The sequence below is a fragment of the Dama dama genome, chromosome 17 (assembly GCF_033118175.1).
Source record: "Dama dama isolate Ldn47 chromosome 17, ASM3311817v1, whole genome shotgun sequence".
Lineage (NCBI taxonomy): Eukaryota > Metazoa > Chordata > Mammalia > Artiodactyla > Cervidae > Dama > Dama dama.
The window spans coordinates 40,266,997-40,288,995 of record NC_083697.1 but is presented as its reverse complement, the minus strand read 5'-3'; the positions used below and the strand labels follow the sequence as shown (position 1 = coordinate 40,288,995).

Below are 21,999 nucleotides of genomic sequence, written 5' to 3'. Positions count from 1 at the left end.
AAAGCTTTTATTCCAGTTTCACTAAAAGTTATGTCTTACTGTACTTGGCTTATGTATTTCTCATCATCCTATCCCATGTTATTTTTTTTTATGCTTAATAAGAGCTTTGTTTTATGTGTCTATTTTTCTTAGGTAAATGTAAATAACTATTAATCACTCAGTTGTGTCCAACTCTTTGTGACCCTATGGACTGTAGACATCCAGGCTCCTCAGTCGATGGGATTCTCCAGGCAAGAATACTGGAGTGGGTAGCTATTTCCTTCTCCAGGGGATCTTCCTAACCCAGGGATCGAACCTGGATCTCCTGAATTGCAGGCAGATTATTTATTTACCATCTGAGCTAATGTAAAGATGCCAATCCTTCTAATAACTAGGTTAAATTATATATAAATGTATGTAAACATATGTTGTATATATATATTTATTGTTGCTAATAGTTAGTATCTGTAATGAAGCCTAGCAGATGAATGACTTTTAATTTATTGACATTAGTGTTTCTAAAGCATTTTAAATGGTTAAATAAATGTAAGTATAGGTATAGAACTGAAAATTCAGATTTATACTCACTGAAATAATGTTTCAGATGTTCATCTCAGCTTAGCCAGATTACCATATCAGCAGGGGTCTGTTCAGTTCAGTTCAGTTCAGTCGCTCAGTTGTGTCTGACTCTTTGCGACCCTATGGACTGCAGCATGCCAGGCCTCCCTGTCCATCACCCGTTCCCGGAGTCTACTCAGACTCATGTCCATTGAGTCGGTGATGCCATTCAACCATCTCATCCTCTGTTGTCCCCTTCTCCTCCCACCCTCAATCCTTCCCAGCATCACGGTCTTTTCAAACAAGTCGATTCTTTGTATAAGGTGGCGATAGTGTTGGAGTTTCAGCTTCAGCATCAGTCCTTCCAATGAATATTCAGGACTGATTTCCTCTAGGATGGACTGGTTGGATCCCCTTGCAGTCCAAGGGACTCTCAAGAATCTTCTCCACACCACAGTTCAAAAGCATTAATTCTTCAGTGTTCAGCTTTCTTTATCGTCCAACTCTCACATCCATACAGGACTACTGGAAAAACCATAGCTTTGACTAGATGGACCTTTGTTGGCTAAGTAATGTCTCTGCTTTTTAATGTGCTGTCTAGGTTGGTCATGCCTTTTCTTCCAAGGAGCAAGCATCTTAATTTCATGGCTGCAGTCACCATTTGCAGTGATTTTGGAGCCCAAAAAAATAAAGTCTGTCACTGTTTCCACTCTTTCCCCATCTATTTGGCATGAACTGATGGGACCAGATGCCGTGATCTTAATTTTCTGAATGTTGAGTTTTAAGCCAACTTTTCACCCTCCTCTTTCACTTTTATTAAGGGGCTCTTTAGTTCTTAGCTTTCTGCCATAAGGATGGTGTCCTCTGTATATCTGAGGTTATTGTTATTTCTCCCAGCAATCTTGATTCCAGCTGGTGCTTCATCCAGTCCAACATTTCTCATGATGTACTCTGCATATAAGTTAAATAAGCAGGGTGCCAATATACAGCCTTGATGTACTCCTTTTCCTATTTGGAATCAATCTGTTGTTCCATGTCCAGTTCTAACTGTTGCTTCTTGACCTGCATACATATTTCTCAGGAGGCAGGTCAGGTGGTCTGGTATTCCCAACTCTTTAAGAATTTTCTACAGTTTGTTGTGATCCACACATCAAAAGCTTTGGCCTAGTTAATAAAGCAGAAATAGATGTTTTTCTGGAACTTTCTTGCCTTCTCAGTGATCCAGCAGATGTTGGCAATTTGATCTCTGGTTCTTCTGCCTTTTCTAAATCCAGTTTAAACATCTGGAAGTTCATGGTTCATGTGCTGCTGAAGGCTGACTTGGAGAATTTTGAGCATTACTTTACTAGTGTGTGAGAGGAGGGCTCTGTTACAAATCCCTAAGTATTATTATTCAACACACCTATTTACCCTGTTCTTTTTAAATTGCTGTAGAGTCTGTGTGGGCTTCTGTTGTGGCTCAGCTGGTAAAAAATCCACCTGCAATGCGGGAGACCTGGGTTCCATCCCTGGCTTAGGAAGCGCCCTTGCCAAAGGGAAAGGCTACCCACTCCAGTATTCTGGCCTGGAGAAATTCATGGACTGTATAGTCCATGGAGTCACAAAGAGTCAAAGACGACTGAGAGGCTGTTTTCTTTACACTTCTTGGAGATAACAGATAACTAAAGGAGTTGTATAATTCATGCAGGAGACCTTTTGAGTACTGTAGTTCAAAAGTGTCAGATTAAGCCCCATTACTCTGTTCAATTCATTTTTAGGTCCTGTTGATGCTGATGAGAGTTTTGTATGCAGAAAAAAAGGATAGGTGAGTGCTAAGTGATCAAAGTTAGGAAAGCCTTTGGTGTGAAGTAGTAAAATGATTGTCATGCAGCATTTCTCTTGGGTTGCTTTCTCCACTCCTAAAAATAAATCTCTTTGGTTTACCTGGATATTTATTTCCCATTGATTTCTTCCCTGCAGTCTACTGTATGAGAAGTGAGAGACCATTATTTAGTTATAACAAGTTATTCTACTGACATTATCTTTCAGGTGAACTTCTTAGTGAATCTTCTTTTTCACAGAAACCCTAATACGTCATAGAATTTGTGATTTAAAACTATTCCACCATTGTGATATGACTTTAGAATCAGATTACATAGCAGTGTTTTGCATGATTATATTACTTATATTCTACTAAATATCTCTATTAAATGGAATTTATAATATTTGGGTTAAGTCCTTTTTAATTCTTATATTTTGCAATTTCATTGTTTATGCTAGGAAATGAAGCAGGCATAATGATTTCAGTTAAATTGATAATTAAATTTCAGTGAAGCAAAAAATGATTAGTTTGGATCATTAAAGTAATTTATAGAATTCTTACATAAATTTTTTGATAAATACTTTCTTTATAAATATTTTTCCAGTGATGACAGTTAGCTAAAGAGAATAATTAGCTTCTAATTAAAAAGCATGTTATTCTCAGGCAGGGTGAACTTTTGAAACTTTATTTAACTTAAATTCAATGTACATTTATTATAGATTTATTCTTTGAGTCTTAGTGCTGTGTTGTTTCCTCTGAGAAAAATTCATGCTCATGACATTCAAAGATACCTGCACTATAGTCCCAAACTTTATCTCATTCTTATGTCACCCCTTTGCATCTTATGTTAGTTGTTAATTTAGTACAGTGCACAATAACCAAATCCTATATGCACATAGAGAGTTTTTTGTTTGTTGATCAGTTTCTTTATCCAGTGGTTATCAAAGTGTGGTCTAGGACTAGCAGCATCATCTGTGAATGTATTAAAAATGCTTAAACTACTGTATCAAACCTACTGTTTCAGAAATTGTGGGGTCGGGATTCAATAATTTCTATGTTAAAAAGCCCTCTAGGTTATTCTGATTCTCATGAATAGTAAAATTTAGTACTAACACTTAAAAATATAGATGAATTAAACATTAAAAATGAACTTAGAAACATTTGTAGAAGTAACAGGCAAAATTTCACCTTCTATTAGAAAAAAAATTTTTTTTCACAGTGTAAAACACTGAAAAATAATGGAGGATGTGAATGTTTCAGATTACATAAAAACATAGGAAAATACTTAAACATTAAGGCTTCCTGGTATCTCAGATGGTAAAGAATCTGCCTGCAATGCAGGAGACCTGGGTTTGATCTCTGTGTCAGAAAGATCCCCTCGTGAAGGAAATGGCAACCCATTACACTATTCTTGCCTGGAGAATTCCATGGATAGAGGAGCCTGGCGAACTGCAGTCCAGGGGGTCACAAAGAGTTGGGCATGACTGAAGAGCTAACACTAATAGACAAAATTTCACCTTCTGTTAGGAAAGACAACACTTTTCCCAGTGTAAAACACTGAAAAATAATGAGGATGTGAATGTTTCAGATTACATGTAAACAAAACATTCAAAATGTTAAAATATCAAAAGTGAAACAGGAAAATACTTAAATATTATGAAGAACTATGTTCTTAATATTAAAGAGCACTTAACATATCAGTAAGGAATAAAAAGAAAAACTCCTAAAGAAAAATGGGAAAAGAGTACCATGTACTGTGCTTTAAAAAATAATTCTAATTTAATAAAAAATATAAAAGAGTTTTACGTGTATGTTTTTAGTTTGCTTAGTCCATCCGAATGTGAAAACAGAATATAGTTTTAATGACATGCACACGTACTATAAGAAACTTCTAGATTTTTCAGGGCTCATGTTTCGAAAGGTGGAAATTTTTTAAAAATTACTGAAATCAGTAGAAAATTTGCATTTTTTATGGTGAGTAGAAAGAATCCTCTCTTAGAAGTTAGAAATCATGTTGCTAGTGCTTGTTCTGCTGTTTGGTAGCAAGTAATTACCTCATATTAGCTACCAAATTCTTCCTTGGTTAGCTTAGATCAGTGGTGTTCAATCTTTAGCATGCATCAATACATCAGGATCATTTGGTCTCTTGGAAATTGTGTAGGTTGTAGGAAGAGACACCCACAGGTTCTAATTAAGCATTTCTGTGGATGTGCTCCCAGTATTTGAATTTCTGATGATTTTTCAGGTGATGCTGGTGCTGCTGGACTGGGAATATATTTTAAGAACAACTGGCTTTAATGATTATTAGTTAGACTCAAGGTTTTATACCTCTTACATCCCATGGCCTAACAACAAGTAGATAGAGAGAGGAAAGAGAAGAACATCCTCATTGTTTAGCTTAAGACAGAATACAGACATTTTTAAAAAGTTAAAAGTTGTATATATACTATATAGTATAGTTGCTATACAATATGTTATAAGTTACAGGTATGTCATGTAGCAAGTCATAATTTTTAAAGCTTATACTCCTTGTATAGTTTTTGTAAAATATTGGCTATATTGTGAGTTATATCCCTGTAGCTTATTTTATACCTAATAGGTTGTATCTATTATTCCTCTACCCTTATTATTACCCCTCCCCACTTCCCTCTTCTGACTGGTAGCCACTAGTTCGTTCTCTGTATCTGTGAGTCTGCTTTTTTTGGGTTATGTTCACTAGTTTTGTTGTATTTTTTATATTCCTCACATATGTGATATCATACAGTGTTTGTCTTTGACTGACTTAATCACTTAACATAATGCCCTCCAAGTTGATTCATGTTCTTGCAAATGCAAAATTTAATTTTTTATGGCTGAAAAATATTCCTGTTGTGTGTATACCCTATTTTATTTATTCATTTAATTATTGATGGACACTTTGCTTGCTTCTGCGTCTTGGCAATTGTAAACAATGCTTCTATAAACATTGAGTGCATATATCTTTTTAAATTAGCATTTTTGTTTTTGGATGGTCCTATGGTAGTTCTGTTTTTAGTTTTTTGAGACCCCTCCATAGTTTTCCACAGTGGCTGCACCAATTTAATTTCTCACTTGACAGTAAATGAAGGTTCCCTTTTCTACACATCCCTATCCACATTTGTTTTTTATATTCTTTTTGATGATAGCCATCTGACAGTTGTGTGGTGATAGCTCATTGTGGTTTTGATTTTCATTTCCCAGATGATTAGTGATGTTGAGCATCTCTTCAATGAATGATTATTGAATAAATGATCTCCTCAATCCCTGAAATCTCAAAAACTTTAGAAAGACTGTTTGGGCTCAAATATTCATGCATTTGTATGCTTCTTTACTAAATGTCTATTTCTCCAGTCTGTATAATTTTCTTTTCTTCTCAGAACTATAATTTTATTAGTTCAAGCTGGATTTAGAAAAGGCAGAGGAATCAGAGATCAAATTGCCAACATCTACTGGATCATCGAAAAAGCAAGAGAGTTCCAGAAAAATATCTACTTTTGCTTTATTGACTATGCCAAAGCCTTTGACTGCGTGGATCACAACAAACTGTGGAAAATTCTTAAAGAGATGGGAATACCAGACCACGTGACCTGCCTCCTGAGAAATCTGTATGCAGGTCAAGAAGCAACAGTTAGAACCGGACACGGAAAAACAGACTGGTTCCAAATCGGGAAAGGAGTACGTCAAGGCTGTATATTGTCACCTTGCTTATTTAACTTATATGCAGAGTACATCATGAGAAGTGCTAGGCTGGATGAAGCACCAGCTGGAATCAAGACTGCTGGGAGAAATATCAGTAACCTCGGATATGCAGAGGACACCATCCTTATGGCAGAAAGTGAAGAACTAAAGAGCCTCTATGAAAGTCAAAGAGGAGAGTAAAAAAGTTGGCTTAAAACTCAACATTCAGAAAACTAAGATCATGGCATCTGGTCCCATCACATCATGGCAAATAGATGGGGAAAGAGTGGAAACAGTGACAGACTTTATTTTTTTGGGCTACAAAATCATTGCAGATGGTGACTGCAGCCATGAAATTAAAAGACATTTACCTCCTTGGAAGAAAAGCTATGACCAACCTATACAGCATATTAAAAAGCAGAGATATTACCAACAAAGGTCCGTCTAGTCAAAGCTATGGTTTTTCCAGTAGTCCTGTATGGATGTGAGAGTTTGACTCTAAGGAAAGCTGAGCACCAAAAAATTGATGCTTTTGAACTGTGGTGTTTGAGAAGACTCTTGAGAGTCCCTTGGACTGCAAGGAGATCCAGCCAGTCCATCTTAATGGCAATCAGTCCTGAATGTTCATTGGAAAGACTGATGCTGAAGCTGAAACTCCAACACTTTGGCCACCTGATGTGAAGAACTGACTTTTTGGAAAAGACCCTGATGCTGGGATGGATTGAGGGTGGGAGGATAAGGAGACGACAGAGGATGAGATGGTTGAATGGCAATACCGACTTGATGTACCTGAGTTTGGGGAGGCTCTGGGAGTTGGTGAGGGCAGGGAAGCCTGGCGTGCTTTTGTCCATGGGGTTGCAAAGAGTCAGACATGACTGAGTGACTCTACCGAACTGAACAGTATCATTAACATTTGGTCTCTGTTTCTTTTTGTATTAGTTTAATTTATTAAATACTTCTTAATGGCAAGAGGGAGCATTTTATATGTGTTTTGCATTCTCCTCTATGTCTAGTAAAGATCCCTCACTTTGTAGTAGCTTTTAATATAAAGTTTGCTGAATTATTTGGGCTTCCTTGGTGGCTTAGTGCATAAAAAATCTGCCTGCAATGCACGAAATTCAGAAGATGCGGATTTGATCGCTGGGTCAGGAAGATCCCCTGCTGGAGCGCGTGGCAATTGTAGAAGCCCATGGACAGAGCAGCCTGTCTGCTACAGTCCATGGGGTCGCAAAGAGTTGGACATGACAGAAGTGACTGAGCATAGGGATATGCTGAATCATTTACTTGTAAACAGATTTACATTCTTTGGAAATGTCCTGTATCTGTGTCAGTACTTTTCATCTTGTTGCCTGCTTTCTTCACTTGATTTCTCAAACTGCTGCTGCTCTGATTCTGGCTATGTGACCTTAAGTGAATCAATCAATGCAGAGTGGGAGAGACACATATTGCGGACAAATAAACATATTATGATTAGACACTTGTGCCTCTGGTTGCTGCAGCCATAATGTGTAGCTGTGGTTATTTACTAAATGACACTGTAGTGTCCTGAAAGAGTTTCTAGGCTTCAAAACAACTTCACTGCTTACCATGAAGAGATTTACACATAGGAGTTGGGTTCAACTACACTGGTAATAGAAGCAATGCAGCTTTCAGGCAAAAGTCCAGTACATCATATAGAGTTTTCCATTAACAAAAATTCAAAAACCTGAGTGAGCCCCAAACAGAGGCATTTAATGCTATCTAATGATTATTTTCCTACATAGCATATTAAATATCAAGGGTGAAACAGATCACCAGCCCAGGTTGGATGCATGAGACAAGTGCTCAGGGCTGGTGCACTGGGAAGACCCAGAGGAATGGGATGGGGAGGGAGGTGGGAGCGGGGATCGTGATGGGGAACACATGTAAATCCATGGCTGATTCATGTCAATATATGGCAAAAAACACTACAATATTGTAAAGTAATTAGCCTCCAACTAATAAAAATAAATGAAAAAAAAAATAAGATCTTAAGAAAAAATAAAAGAACCAAGAGAAAGACCAAACAAACAAACAAAAAAAAGCGGAGACATTACTTTGCGAACAAAGGTCTGTCTAGTCAAGGCTATGGTTTTTCCAGTGGTCATGTATGGATGGGAGAGTTGGACTGTGAAGAAAACTGAGTGCTGAAGAATTGATGTTTTTGAAGTGTGATGTTGGAGAGGACTCTTGAGAGTCCCTTGGACTGCAAGGAGATCCAACCAGTCCATCCTAAAGGAAATCAGTCCTGGGTGTTCATTGGAAGGACTGATGCTGAAGCTGAAACTCCAGTACTTTGGCCACCTCATGCAACGAGTTGACTCATTGGAAAAGACCCTGATGCTGGGAGGGACTGGGGGCAGGAAGAGAAGGGGACAACAGAGGATGAGATGGCTGAATGGCATCACTGACTTGATGGACATGAGTTTGAGTAAACTTGGGAGTTGGTGATGGACAGGGTGGCCTGGCATGCTGCGATTCATGGGGTTGCAAAGAGTCAGACACGACTGAGCAACTGAACCGAATGATTATTTAGTAATAAAGTGGATTAGTTCCTTTATAATAGTATAGTATAAAATAGCTTTTTAAAAACTGTATGAAATGATTAAAACTACCTAAATGTTAAACTGTAAGTAATTCATGGTAACTGGGGAGTTTGTCCTTGATGTTGCCTTTGCTGGAAATGCTTTTCCCACTGATCTTCATTCTCCTCAAATATCCCACGTCCACACTTTCCCCTTCACTTGTTATCGCTTTACTGCAATACTGCAATTATTTTTTATGTAATATATATGACTGTTCAAGATGATTTATCTTGTTCATTTGGTTTCTTGCTTATATTTTGTCTACCTCACTGAAATAGTTGCTCCATCAAAAAAGGTCCTTTTGTCCCTTACTCTCTTTTGCATCTTTTGTGCTTAGGAGACAGTGTGGCTTCCAGTTTTGAATTATTTGAATAAAAGAATCCACTGGGCACTTTGTATATGCAATACTAATAGTATTCAGAATGGAGTAAAATAACCAGGATCTCAGAAACTCCTCCTGGACTGTATAGAAACACATACCTGTAAGATAATTAATTTCTCAACCTTCAATTTCCAGTTGTGATTTTCTATACAGTTTCCTTACTTGAGAAACTTCTGACATTTGCCAGTTCATCTTCCTAACTTTGCCTTTCACAATCTCCTATTCTACACAAAGGAAAATAAAAAGGGAAACTTCTCATCTCTTCTGAATCTTTCTAGGATTCATTGCCCAGTCTTTAAAAGTCTCCAGAATATCAGTCAAAGGCTTAATTTATCAGGGAGTCCCTTGAACACTTTATAAAGAAATGTTGGAGGTGTTGATGTATTATTTCATAGAAGCACTATTCTGAATCATCTCCTCCTTCCTCCTTCCACCTTCCCTCCTCCTTTTTCTATTGTATCCAGAAATAAGTAAGTGAAAATATTGACTTATTATTAGCAGGTTTATTTGATGATTTAAGTCTTTTCTTCTGAAGAAAAATCTTCGTTGGCTGGTTGGCTTGACAATGAGGATTGCTTTTTATAATTAGATTTTGATGAAATATATTTACATGTCTTTTCTTTAAAACAAATGAAATAAATATGTTACTTGACAGTATTAATGATAATATATTTAAAGCATATATAATATATATATACTGACAGAAAAATATATCTTTTGCCATATTTAAACTAATGGAAAATTGTTAGTGGTCAAAGTGTGCTAAGGATCAAGTAGTTTTTCAATTTAGTAGAACAAGTTTGAAATTATTGTGGAAGATACTCATAATGTGATCAACATAAAATTAATATCTCAGCATAAAATGCACTTGAATAGAATAAAAATAAAGAGAAAGTTTATCTTTCACTTAGAATATTCAGATTTATTACCTCTCTCTTTCCTCATTTCCAGGCTAGCAGTTCAGTTATTTTTCCTAAGGTTTGTGGAAGATTATGAGGCAAAAATACTGGAATGGGTAGCCATTCTCTTCTCCAAGGGATCTTCCTAACCCAGGGATAGGACCTGGGTTGGAAACAGTGGAATAGTGGCTGACTTTATTTTTTTGGACTCCAAAATCATTGAAGATGGTGATTGCAGCCATAAAATTAAAAAGACACTTACTCCTTGGAAGGAAAGTTATGACCAACCTAGACAGCGTATTAAAAAGCAGAGACATCACTTTGTCTAGTTCGTCTAGTCAAGGCTATGGTTTTACCAGTAGTCATATATGGATGTGAGGGTTGGACTATCAAGAAAGCTGAGAGATGAAGAATTGATGCTTTTGAACTGTGGTGTTGGAGAAGACTCTTGAGAGTCCCTTGGACTGCAAGGAGATCCAACCAGTCCATCCTAAAGGATATCAGTTCTGGGTGTTCCTTGGAAGGATGGATGTTGAAGCTGAAACTCCAATACTTTGGCCACCTGATGCAAAGAGCTGACTCATTTGAAAAGACCTTGAAGCTGGGAAAGACTGAAGGCAGGAGGAGAAGGGGAAAACAGAGGAGGAGATGGTTGGATGGCATCACCCACTCAATGGACATGGGTTTAGGTAGACTCTGGGAGTTGGTGATGGACAGGGAGGCCTGGCGTGCTGTGGTTCATGGGGTCGCAAGGAGTCAGACACAACTGAGCCAGCGAATGGAACTGAACTTCTGCATTGCAGGTAGATTCTCTTATCTTCTGAGCCAGCAGGGAAGCTTCCCCTCCCCCGATTCTACTTTGATAAACACCAATCCAGATATTCATTCCCTCTACGTGTAGCTCACATAGAAGCAAAGAAGTCTTATTAAGAGAAAAATTTGAAAAGCGTATTGCTTCCATAGATTTACCTTTCAAAGCTTCAAATTCTTGAGATGGACAGGTTTCTATTTCAAATTCTTAAAATAGAGAAGTTGGATTTACTTTCCATGATTTTGTGCCAGTATAAATCACTGACATTTACTGTGTGCTTTGTCTCTGTTCCACGCAAGTCTGAGTACTTAGCTCTTTTATCCTCATAATAGTTGATTCTGTTCCTCATTTCACACATTGACACCCTCTGAGGCCAAGAGGGAGACTAAGTATTAATACTTTATTCAACATTAATGAATGTGGAAGCCAGAATCCAACCTAGAAATGTGGATTCAGAAATTTAATCTATATAATATATAGGAAAAAAGAATGAGATTTTAAGATGTTGAGAGGAAAACCAAAAAATATCATGAAACAACTGTGATATTCATCTGTAATCCATTATACCATTATTTATGAATAGTGTAATTGTTGTCATTGTTCAGTCGCTAAGTCATGTTCAGCTCTTTGTCACCCCATGGACTGCAGCATGCCAGGCTTCCCTTTCTTTCACTATCTCCAGTGATTTTCTCAAATTCTTGTCCATTAAATTGGTGATGCTATCTAATCATCTCATTCTCTGCCACCCTCTTCACCTTTTGCCTTCTGTGTCCCAGCATCAGGATCTTTTCCAGTGAGTCACTTCTTCGTATCTGATGGGCAAAGTGTTGGAGCTTCAGCTCCAGCATTAGTCCTTCCAATGAATACTCTGTTCAAGGTCATTTTCCTTTAGGATTGACTGGTTTAATTTCCTTGTAGTCTTCTCCAGCACCACAAGTCAAAGGCATTGATTTTCTTTTCTTGGCACTCAGCCTTCTTTATGGTCCAACTCTCATATCTCTACATGACTACTGGAAAAACCATAGATTTGACTATATAAACCATTGTTAGCAAAATGATGTCTCAACTTTTTAATATGCTGTCTAGGTTTGCCATGGTTTTCCTCCCAGTGAGCAAGCATCTTTTAATTTTATGGCTGCAGTCACTGTCTGCAGTGATTTTGGAGCCCAAGAAAATATAGTCTGTCATTGCTTCCACTTTTTCCCCTTCTATTTGCCGTGAAGTGATGGGACTGGATGCTATGATGTTGGTTTTTTGAATGTTGAGTTTTAAGCCAGCTTTTTCACTCTCCTCTTTCCCCCTTATCAAGAGGCTTTTTAGTTCCTTCTCACTTTCTGTCATTAGGGTGGTATCATCTGCATATCTGAGATTGTTGATGTTTCTCCCAGCAATCCTGATTCCAGTTGTGATTCATCTAGCCTGGCATTCCACAAGATGTACTCTGCATATAAATTAAATAAGCAGGGTGATAATATGCAGCCTTGTCCTATTCATTTCCAAATATTGAACCAGTCAATAGTTTCATGTATGATTCTAGCTGTTGCTTCTTGACTTACATACAGGTTTCTTAGACAGATAAAGTGGTCTGGTATTCCCATCTATCTAAGAATTTTCTACAGTTTGCTGGGATCTGCACAGTCAAAGGCTTTTATGTAGCAAATGAGGCAGATGTAGATGATTTTCTGAAATTCCCTTGTTTTTTCTATGATCCAACAAATGTTGGCAATTTGATCTCTGGTTCCTGTGCCTTTTCCAAACCCAGGTTGTACATCTGGAAATTCTTGGTTCATGTACAGTTGCAGCCTAGCTTGAAGGATTTAATGCGTAACATTACTCAAAATGAGTGCAATTGTACAGTAGTTTGAATGTTATTTGGCATTGCTCTTCTTTGGGACTGGAATGAAAACTTACCTTTTATAGGTGATACAGTATTTTATCCACACGACATGGTATCCCGATACCGTTATGTGGTTTCTTCATAAACACAGCAAGCAGGGACCCCTATAGGTTCTACTTTTGGGTTCTGGAAGACTTTCTCTTTGTTATATGGTATTCTTTGTTCAATCTTTTTAATCTTGGATGCCTGCTTCTTTGTTTGAAGATTTTATTATGAATCACAAAATGTTCTCAGTTGCTACATGTGCCTTTATTTAATATTCGGTCTTGGACATGCAGCTCTTAGCCTTGAAAAGTCCGTAGGATGACACCACCATTTCTCTCTCTCCCACCTCCCATCCTTTCTATCTCCCTCTGTCTCTCTCTCTTGTGAACTCAACACTTTGTACATTCTTGGCTAATGGATTGCATTTTCTCTACAGAATTAACACTCCTTGTGACCTGTGTTTAACTTAAGAATCATTTAGAACTCCTCTTGATTACCTGGCAGTGGCTTTGTCATTGGAATACTGATTTGGAATAGTATCTAATGTAATGGGCTGTGCTTAGTCATGTCCAACTCTTTGCGACCCCTTGGACTGTGGCCCGCCAGGCTCCTCTGTTCATGGGGATTCTCCAGGCAGGAATACTGGAGTGGGTTGCCATGCCCTCCTCCAGGGGATCTTCCCAACCCAGGGATGGAACCCAGGTTTCCCTCATTGCAGGTGGATTCTTTACCAGCTGAGCCACAACGGAAGCCACCAGTGGAATAGTATGCCACTCCCAATTACACATTCTTAGGGCAGCAATAGCATTAAGAGTAATGTTATTTAATACTTTATTATTGTCACTCTATTTTGTGCATTCAGGCAGAAGGATATGAATTAAAAATTTTGTGCATTCAAGCAGAAGGATATGAATTCAAAATTTGTCTTCACCATCAGAAATACATCATTCAAATCTCAGCTTTACTTCTCAGACTCCAAACTTGTGTATCTGATAAGAATAATTATTGTTACCTAACAAAGTTTTTTTGGAAATTAAAATAACGTGTACTCATTAAATATGAAATCACCTCTTTCATATATAGGACTAAGGACTAAGAAGATATAGGACTAAGAAGAAAGCCACATAAATGAAACAATAAAAAACTTTAAGTTAACATAGCTTCTTGTGAAATAAATTTATTTTTATGTTACACAAAAATGGTAACCATATATCAGATGCTTACAGAGCAAGAGTCTTTTTGTTTGTTTGAAATAAGGACAGTCTGGCAATGACAGAATATCTTCTTTTGTTTGGGTTAGTTAATTCCATTATCAGGAACACTGAGCTCTATAAATGTTAGTGCAGCTATTTGTTTGTCTTTGAATGAGGTACTTAACCAATCTGGATTTCAATTTCTTCACCCTCAAAGAGAAGTACACCTTTCAAATGTAAAATTCTATGCAGTAGTTGTTCACTATGGCAGAACTTGGAATTTCCAAGATGCAAAATCTCCATATAGTGGCAATTTAAGTCAGGCACATCACATTTGCTACCAGGTACTACAGCTAGAACCCTTCTGGCACACGCATAGGTCCTTCTCTCCTGAGTTCTTGCTTACTAATTGTTCTATTAAATTAACAGTATATAAATCAGTGTAAATCCAGCATCAGTTAGTCATTCCTTACAGTGGCCATTGATGCAGGATCATGGGCTTACAAGAAGACAACTTAGAAAATTTATTAGCAAAGTTTAAGTTCTTTTTTTTAAAGAAAGAAATAGGCTGAATTTATTACATTCCTTTGTTGTAATATGTTATGTAATTCCTCCTAAGATAAATCAAATTTTAAATTAAAGAACAAATTAAGAAATAAAATACACTTTAATATACTTATTAATTATTGCTTGAGAGTAAATCTATTAATTGTTTTAACATTAGACATTTCTACAAATTTAAAATTTATCTTGATGTGATCTGAAGTAATTTCAATCTGATACTGTATTATAACAGAGAATTTTATTACTAAAATATGTATCAGTCATGCCTTTTCCCCCTGGATTCTAAAAATTGTTCTGATTTATGAATTACAATATTCAGAATTTTGAATAATAAAAGTTAGAACAGTGTATATGATTCGTTCGTGTTCAGTGATCACGTTGGCAAGTACAAGTGGAAGAAAGAAATTTATTATCATATTTCTAAATTTATGTAATGAACAGACTTCATTCTCAGATATGTTTTTGCTCTCTTTTTTATAAAGCACACCACATCTGTTTGTGGCAGTAATCTATAGGACATTATTTTTACCTTCGTACTTATGGGACAATACTGAATCTAGTTTGTTACTAACTTTGAAAGAAAAAATGAATTTAGAATGACATTTTATTGTCAGATGTGTGTGTATTGTACATTTCACAGATTGTATGCTTGTATTTTAATAAGTTAGAGGGCCTCACAGAATTCATCTATTTACTCCTGAGCTTTATGAATGGATAAGCAGTTCAAGAAATATAACATCTACAGACATATCATGAAGCAATGTCATTGAAGAATGTGACCTTTATAGGCTGAGTTCAACAACAACACTTAGAAAAAATAACAAATCTAAGATTCTGTTTTTAAAGCAATTCTAACAGATTATGTACTTCATGGCAACATATAAGTGAATGGAAATTGGTATATTATTAATATGCTGCCATTTGCATTATAAAGAACATGACTATTAATAAAATCGGTATTTAAAACAAAAGCACAGCAGTAATGATTTGCAGATATGCTCATTTCTTCCCCTGCCCCCCGCCCTTTGGAGACCAATATTGACTGTCAGTTTATTGGCCTCACATTCCTATTTGGACGAACCATATATTGACATATTTGATCCTATATTACTCTTTATGCTTGTTTGTATTGTCAGGTGTTTATATTGCTTATATTTGTACACAGATTCATACATAAACATATTTATGAACAATGAGTATAGTAACCTTTAAATTAATCTCTTAATCTGTTTTCTAATTTGTATTTCAAAATTTCTTTTCCTCCAGTTTTTGTATTATCTTACATTGTCGTATAATTTTCTTTTTCTTGTTTATATTTGTGACTGTGACCATGACCTGTTCTATGCAGTACTATAAGAAAAGCTGTAAAGTGATAGAATTTACAACATACAGTAGGAACAAGATATGTTACCAGCTTTATACACATTGTGCACTATTATCAATATTTTTCCTATGAGGTGCCATATGATCTGTTATTTCAAAAATGATGACAAAAAGCTATTGGGAAATAAATAGTACATTTGAATTGATATATATGAATATGAATTTCTTCTAATAGATGCCTTATTATATAGTCTACATACAAAAGAGAAAAACTAGAAATCTTACTTTTGCTATTATTATTAGTTTCAAACTTTCAAGTTAAGAATTGGCTTCTTCCATCAGTTTAAAAGACAGGTCTTTTTGGAATGAAGTTGTTCAGTCGCTAAAGTGTGTCTGACTCTTTGCGACCCTATGAACTGCAGCACACCATGCTTCCCTTTCCTTCACTGTCTCCAGGAGTTTGTTCAAACTCATGTCCATTGAGTCAGTGATGCCATCCAGCCATCTCATCTTCTGTCATCCCCTTCTCCTCTTGCCCTCAACCTTTGCCAGCATCAGGGTCCTTTCCAATGAGTTGGCTCTTTGCATCAGGTAGTTTTGATATTTCAAATCAAATAATTGGAGAGTCAGCTTCAGCATCAGTCCTTCCAATGAATATTCAGGGTTGATTCCCTTTAGGATTGATTGGAGAAGGAAATGGCAACCCAGTCCGGTATTCTTTTTTTTTTTTTTCACTCCAGTATTCTTGCCTGGAGAATCCCATGGACAAAGGAGCCTGTTGGACTACAGTCCATGGGGTCGCAAAGAGTCGGACATGACTGAGAGACGTAACACATGCACATACTTGCTGCCCAAAGAGTTTTATGCAACACCACAGTTCAAAAGCATCAATTCTTTGGGATTCAGCCTTCATTATGGTCCAGCTCTCCCATCTGTACTTGACTCCTGGAAAAACATAGCTTTGACTATATGGAGCTTTACCAGCAAACTGATGTCTTTGCTTTTTAACATGCTGTTTAGCTTTGTCAGAGCTTTTCTTCCAAGGAGCAAGCAACTTTACTTTTGTGACTGTAGTCACCATCTGCAGTGATTCTGGAGCCCAAGAAAATAAAATATGTCAGTGTTTCTGCTTTTTCTTCATCTGTTTGCTATGAAGTGATGGGACTGGATGCGATGATTTTCATTTTTTGAAGTTGAGTTTTAGCCAGCTTTTCACTCTCCCTTTCACTCTCATCAAGAGGCATTTAGTTCCTCTTCACTTTCTGCCATAATGGTGGTGTCATCTGCATATCTGAGGTTATTGATATTTCTCCCGGCAATCTTGATTCCAGCTTTTGATTCATTCAGCCTGGCAATTCAAATGATGTACTCTGCACAGAAGTTAAATAAGCAGGGTGATAATATACAGTCTTGTCATACTCCTTTTCCAACTTGGAAGCAGTACACTATGCCATGTCTGGTTCTAATTGTTGCTTCTTGATCTGCCTACAGGTTTCTTAGGAGACAGGAAAGGTAGTCTGGTTTTCCCATCTATGTAAGAGTTTCCCACAGTTTGTCATGATACACTCAGAGTCTTAATGTAGTCAATAAAGCAGAAGTAGATGTGCTTTTAGAATTCCTTTGCTTTTTGTATGATTCAGAGGATGCTGGCAATTTTATCTCTGGTTCTTCTGCCTTCACTAAACTCAGCTTGTACATGTGTAAGTTTTGGGTTCACATACTGCTAAAGCCTGACTTGAAGGGTTCTGAGCATTACCTTGCTAATGTGAAATGAGCATAATTATACAGTAGTTTGAACATTCTTTGGCATTGCCTAGTTTGGGATTGGAGTGAAAACTGACCGTTTCCATTTCTGTGGTCACTGCTGAGTTTTCCAAATTTACTGCCATATCAATTCAATCACTCATTTGTGTCCGACTCTTTGGACCACATGGACTGCTGCACACCGGGCTTCCCTGTCCGTCACCAACTCCTGGAGCCTACTCAAACTCATGTCCATTACATCAGTGATGCCATCCAACCATCTCAACCTCTGTCATATCCTTCTCCTCCTGCCTTCAATCTTTCCCAGCATCAGGGTCTTTTCCAATGAGTTGGTTCTTCAGATCAGGTGGCCAAAGTATTGTAGTTTCAGCTTCAGCATCAGTCCTTTCAATGAATATTCAGGACTGATTTCCTTTAGGATGGACTGGTTGGATTTCCTTGCAGTCTCAGGGACTCTCAAGAGTCTTCACCAACACCACAGTTCAAAAACTTCAATTCTTCGGTGCTCAGCTTTCTTTGTAGTCCAACTCTCACATCCATAAATGACTACTGGAAAACCCATAGCTTTGACTAGACAGACCTTTGTTGGTAAAGTAATGTCTCTGCTTTTTAATATGCTGTCTAGGTTGATCATAGCTTTTCTTCCAAGGAGCAACTGTCTTTTAATTTCATGGTTCCAGTCACCATATGCAGTGATTTTAGAGCCAAGTAAATAAAGTCTCTCACTGTTTCCTTTGTTTCCCCATCTATCTGCCATGAAGTGATGGGACTGGATGCCACGATCTTATTTTTCTGAATGTTGAGTTTTAAGCCAACATTTTCATTCTCCTCTTTCACTTTCATCAAGAGGCTCCTTAGTTCTTCTTCGCTTTCTGCCATAAGGGTGGTGTCATCTGCATATCTGAGGTTATTGATGTTTCTCCCAGCAAGCTTGATTCCAGCTTGTGCTTCCTCCAGCCTGGCATACTTGCATGATGTGTTCTGCATATAAGTTCAATAAGCAGGGTGACAATATACAGCCTTGATATACTCCTTTCCCAATTTGGAACCAGTATATTGTTCCATATCCAGTTCAAACGGTTGCTTCTTGACTTGTATACAGATTTCTCTGGAGGCAGGTCAGGTGGTCTGGTATTCCCATCTGTTTAAGAATTTTTTACAGTTTGCTGTGATCTACACAGTCAAAGGCTTTGGCCTAGTCAATAAAGCAAAAGTAGATGTTTTTCTGCAACTCTCTTGCTTTTTCGATGATCCAATGGATGTTGGCAATTTGATCTCTGGTTCCTCTGCCTTTTCTAAATCCAGCTTGAACATCTGGAAGTTCACAGTTCATGTACTGTTGAAGCCTGGCTTGGAGAATTTTGAGCATTACTTTACCAGCGTGTGAGATGAATGCAATTGTGAGGTAGTTTGAACATTCTTTGGCATTGCCTTTTTTTGGGATTGGAATGAAAACTGACCTTTTCCAGTCCTGTGGCCACTGCTGAGTTTCCAAATTTGCTGGCATATTGAATGTAGCTCTTCATAGCATCATCTTTTAGGATTTGAAATAGTTCAACTGGAATTCCATCACTTCCATTAGCTTTGTTTGTAGTGATGCTTCCTAAGGCCCACTTGACTTTGCGTTCCAGGTTGTCTGTCTCCAGGTGAGTGATCACACCATCGTGGTTATCTGGGTCATGAAGATCTTTTCTGTATAGTTCTTCTGTGTATTCTTGCCACCTCATCTTAATATCTTCTGCTTCTGTTAGGTCCATATGATTTCTGTCCTTTATTGAGCCCATCTTTGCATGAAGTGTTCCCTTGGTATCTCTAATTTTCTTCTCTAGTCTCTTCCATTCTGTTGTTTTCCTCTATTCCTTTGCATTGATCACTGAGGAAGGCTTTCTTATCTTTCCTTGCTATTCTTTGGAACTCTGAGTTCAAATGGGTATATCTTTCCCTTTCTCCTTTACCTTTACCTTTTCTTTTCTCAGCTATTTGTAAGGCCTCCTCAGACAACCATTTTGCCTTTTTGCATTTCTTTTTCTTGGGGATGGTCTTGATCACTGCCCCTTGTACAATGTCACGAACCTCCGTCCATAGTTCTTCAGGCTATCAGTTCTAATCTCGTGAATCTATTTGTCACTTCCACTGTATAATCATAAGCGATTTGATTTAGGTCATACCTGAATGGTCTAGTGGTTTTCCTACTTTCTTCAATTTAAGTCTGAATTTGGCAATAAGGAGTTCATGATCTGATCCACAGTCAGCTCCCAGTCTTGTTTTTGCTGAGCGTATAAAGCCTCTCCATCTTTGGCTGGAATATGGTGCAGGACTTGTAACAGCATCATCTTTTAGGACTTTAAATAGGTCAGCTAGTATTCCATCATCTCTACTAGGTTTGTTTGTAAAAATGCTTCCTGAGAACCACTTGACTTTGCATTCCAGGATGTCTGGCTCTAGGTGAGTGGCCTCAACATTGTGTTTATCTGGGTCATTAGGACATTTTTTTTTTTTTTTTTTGCAGAGTTCTGTGTTTTCTTGCCACCATTTCTTAACATCTTCTGCTTCTGTTAAGTCGTTGATGTTTCTGTCCTTTATTTTGCTAATCATTGCATGAAATGGTCCCTTGGTATCTCTGATTTTTTCCAAGAGATCTGTAGTCTTTGACATTCTGCTGTTTTCCTCTCTTTCTTTGCGTTGTTCACTTAACAAGGCTTTCTTATCTCACTTTGCTATTCTCTGGACCTGTACATCAGTTGGGTTTATCTTTCCCTTTCTCCTTTGCCTTTTACTTCTCTTCTTTTCTCAACTATTTGTAAGGCCTCCTCAGGCTACCACTTTACCTTCTTTCATTTCTTTTTCTTGGTTATGGTTTTGGTTATCACCTCCTGTACAATGTTACAAACCTCCATAGTTCTTCACACAGTCTATCTACGAGATCTTATCACTTGAATGTATTCATCACTTCCACTGTATAATTATAAGGTCATTTGATTTAGGTCACCCCTGGATGGCCTAGTGGTTTTCCATGCTTTCTTGAATTTAAGTCTGAATTTTGTAGTAAATACTTGATGATCTGAGCCACCGTCTGCTCCAGGTCTTGTTTTTGCTGACTATATAAAACTTTCCCCATCTTTGGCTGCAAAGAATATAATTAGTGTGATTTTGGTGTTTATCAGTTGATGATGGACAGAGGAGCCTGGAGGGCTACAGTCCATGGGGTCACAAAGAGTCAGACACGACTGAGCGACTAACACACACATACACTTGATGATGTCCATGTGTAGAGTTGTCATGTGTAGAGTTGTCCATGTGTAGAGTGTGTTGTTAAAAAAACATGTTTGCTATGACCAATGTGTTCTTGTGACAAAACTCTGGTAGCCTTTTTTCTGAAGCTTCATTTTGTCCTCCAAGGCCAAACTTGCCTGTTACTCCAGGTATCTCTTGACTTTCTACTTTTGCATTCCAATCCCCTATGATGAACAGAACATCTGTTTTTGGTGTTAGTTCTAGAAGGCGTTGTACATCTTCATGGAACTGTTCAACCTCAGCTTCTTTGGCATTAGTGGTTGGGACATAGACTTGGATTACTGTGATGTTGAATGGTTTACCTTGGAAATAAACCTAGATCATTCTGTCCTTTTTGAGACTTTTTTGTTGACTCTTTTGTTGACTATTTCAGACTCTTTTGTTGACTATGAGGGCTATTCCACTTCTTCTAAGGTTTTTTGCCCACTATAGTATATATAATTTTGAATTAATTTTGCTCCTTCCAGTTCATTTTAATTCAGTGATTCCTAAAATGTTGATATTCACTTTTGCCATCTTTTGCTTCACCATGTCTAATTTACCTTAATTCGCAGACCTAACATTCCAGGTTCATATGCAGTATTGCTCTTTACGGCATCGGACTTCATTTTTACCACCAGACACATCCACAAATGAGCGACATACCGCTTTGGTCCAGCTGCTTCATTCTTTCTGGAGCTGTTAGTAATTGCTCTCTGCTCCTCCTTAGTATCATATTGCGCATCATCTGACCTTGGGGGTGCTTCTTCCTGTGACATATCTTCTTTGCCTTTTCATACTCTTCATTGGGTTCTCGAGGCAAGAGTACTGAGGTGGCTTGGCATTCCTTTCTCCGATGGACCACATTTTGTCAGACCTCTCCACCTGTTGGTCTTGGATGGCCTTGCACAGCATGGCTCATAACTTCCTTGAGTTGCACAGAGCTGTGATCCATGTGATCATTTTGGTTATCTTTCTGCGATGTGGTCTTTGTTCTGGAGGCTGTGGGATTATAGCTCTTTCTTCCTGATGGGAAGGACTGGTTGCGGGGAAAACTGAATCTTGCTCTGGTGGACAGGGCCATTGTCAGTTCAGTTCAGTTCAGTTCAGTTACTCAGTCGTGTCTGACCCTTTGCGACCCCATGAATCGCAGCAAGCCAGGCCTCCCTGTCCATCACCATCTCCCGGAGTTTACTCAAACCCACGTCCATCGAGTCGGTGATGCCATCCAGCCATCTCATCCTCTGTAGTCCCCTTCTCCTCCTGCCCCC

The 21,999-nt window shown here is 37.8% G+C and overlaps 1 protein-coding gene and 1 pseudogene across 5 annotated transcripts in view; one reads left to right on the top strand and one right to left on the bottom strand.

Annotated features, from left to right (window-relative positions):
• The window catches only part of LOC133071840 (craniofacial development protein 2-like), a 52,451-nt pseudogene extending 30,944 nt beyond the window's left edge, over positions 1-21,507 (bottom strand).
• Positions 1-21,999, top strand: part of CCSER1 (coiled-coil serine rich protein 1) — a 1,396,414-nt gene that overhangs the window by 128,156 nt on the left and 1,246,259 nt on the right. The gene's annotated exons all lie outside the window — the stretch shown is intronic.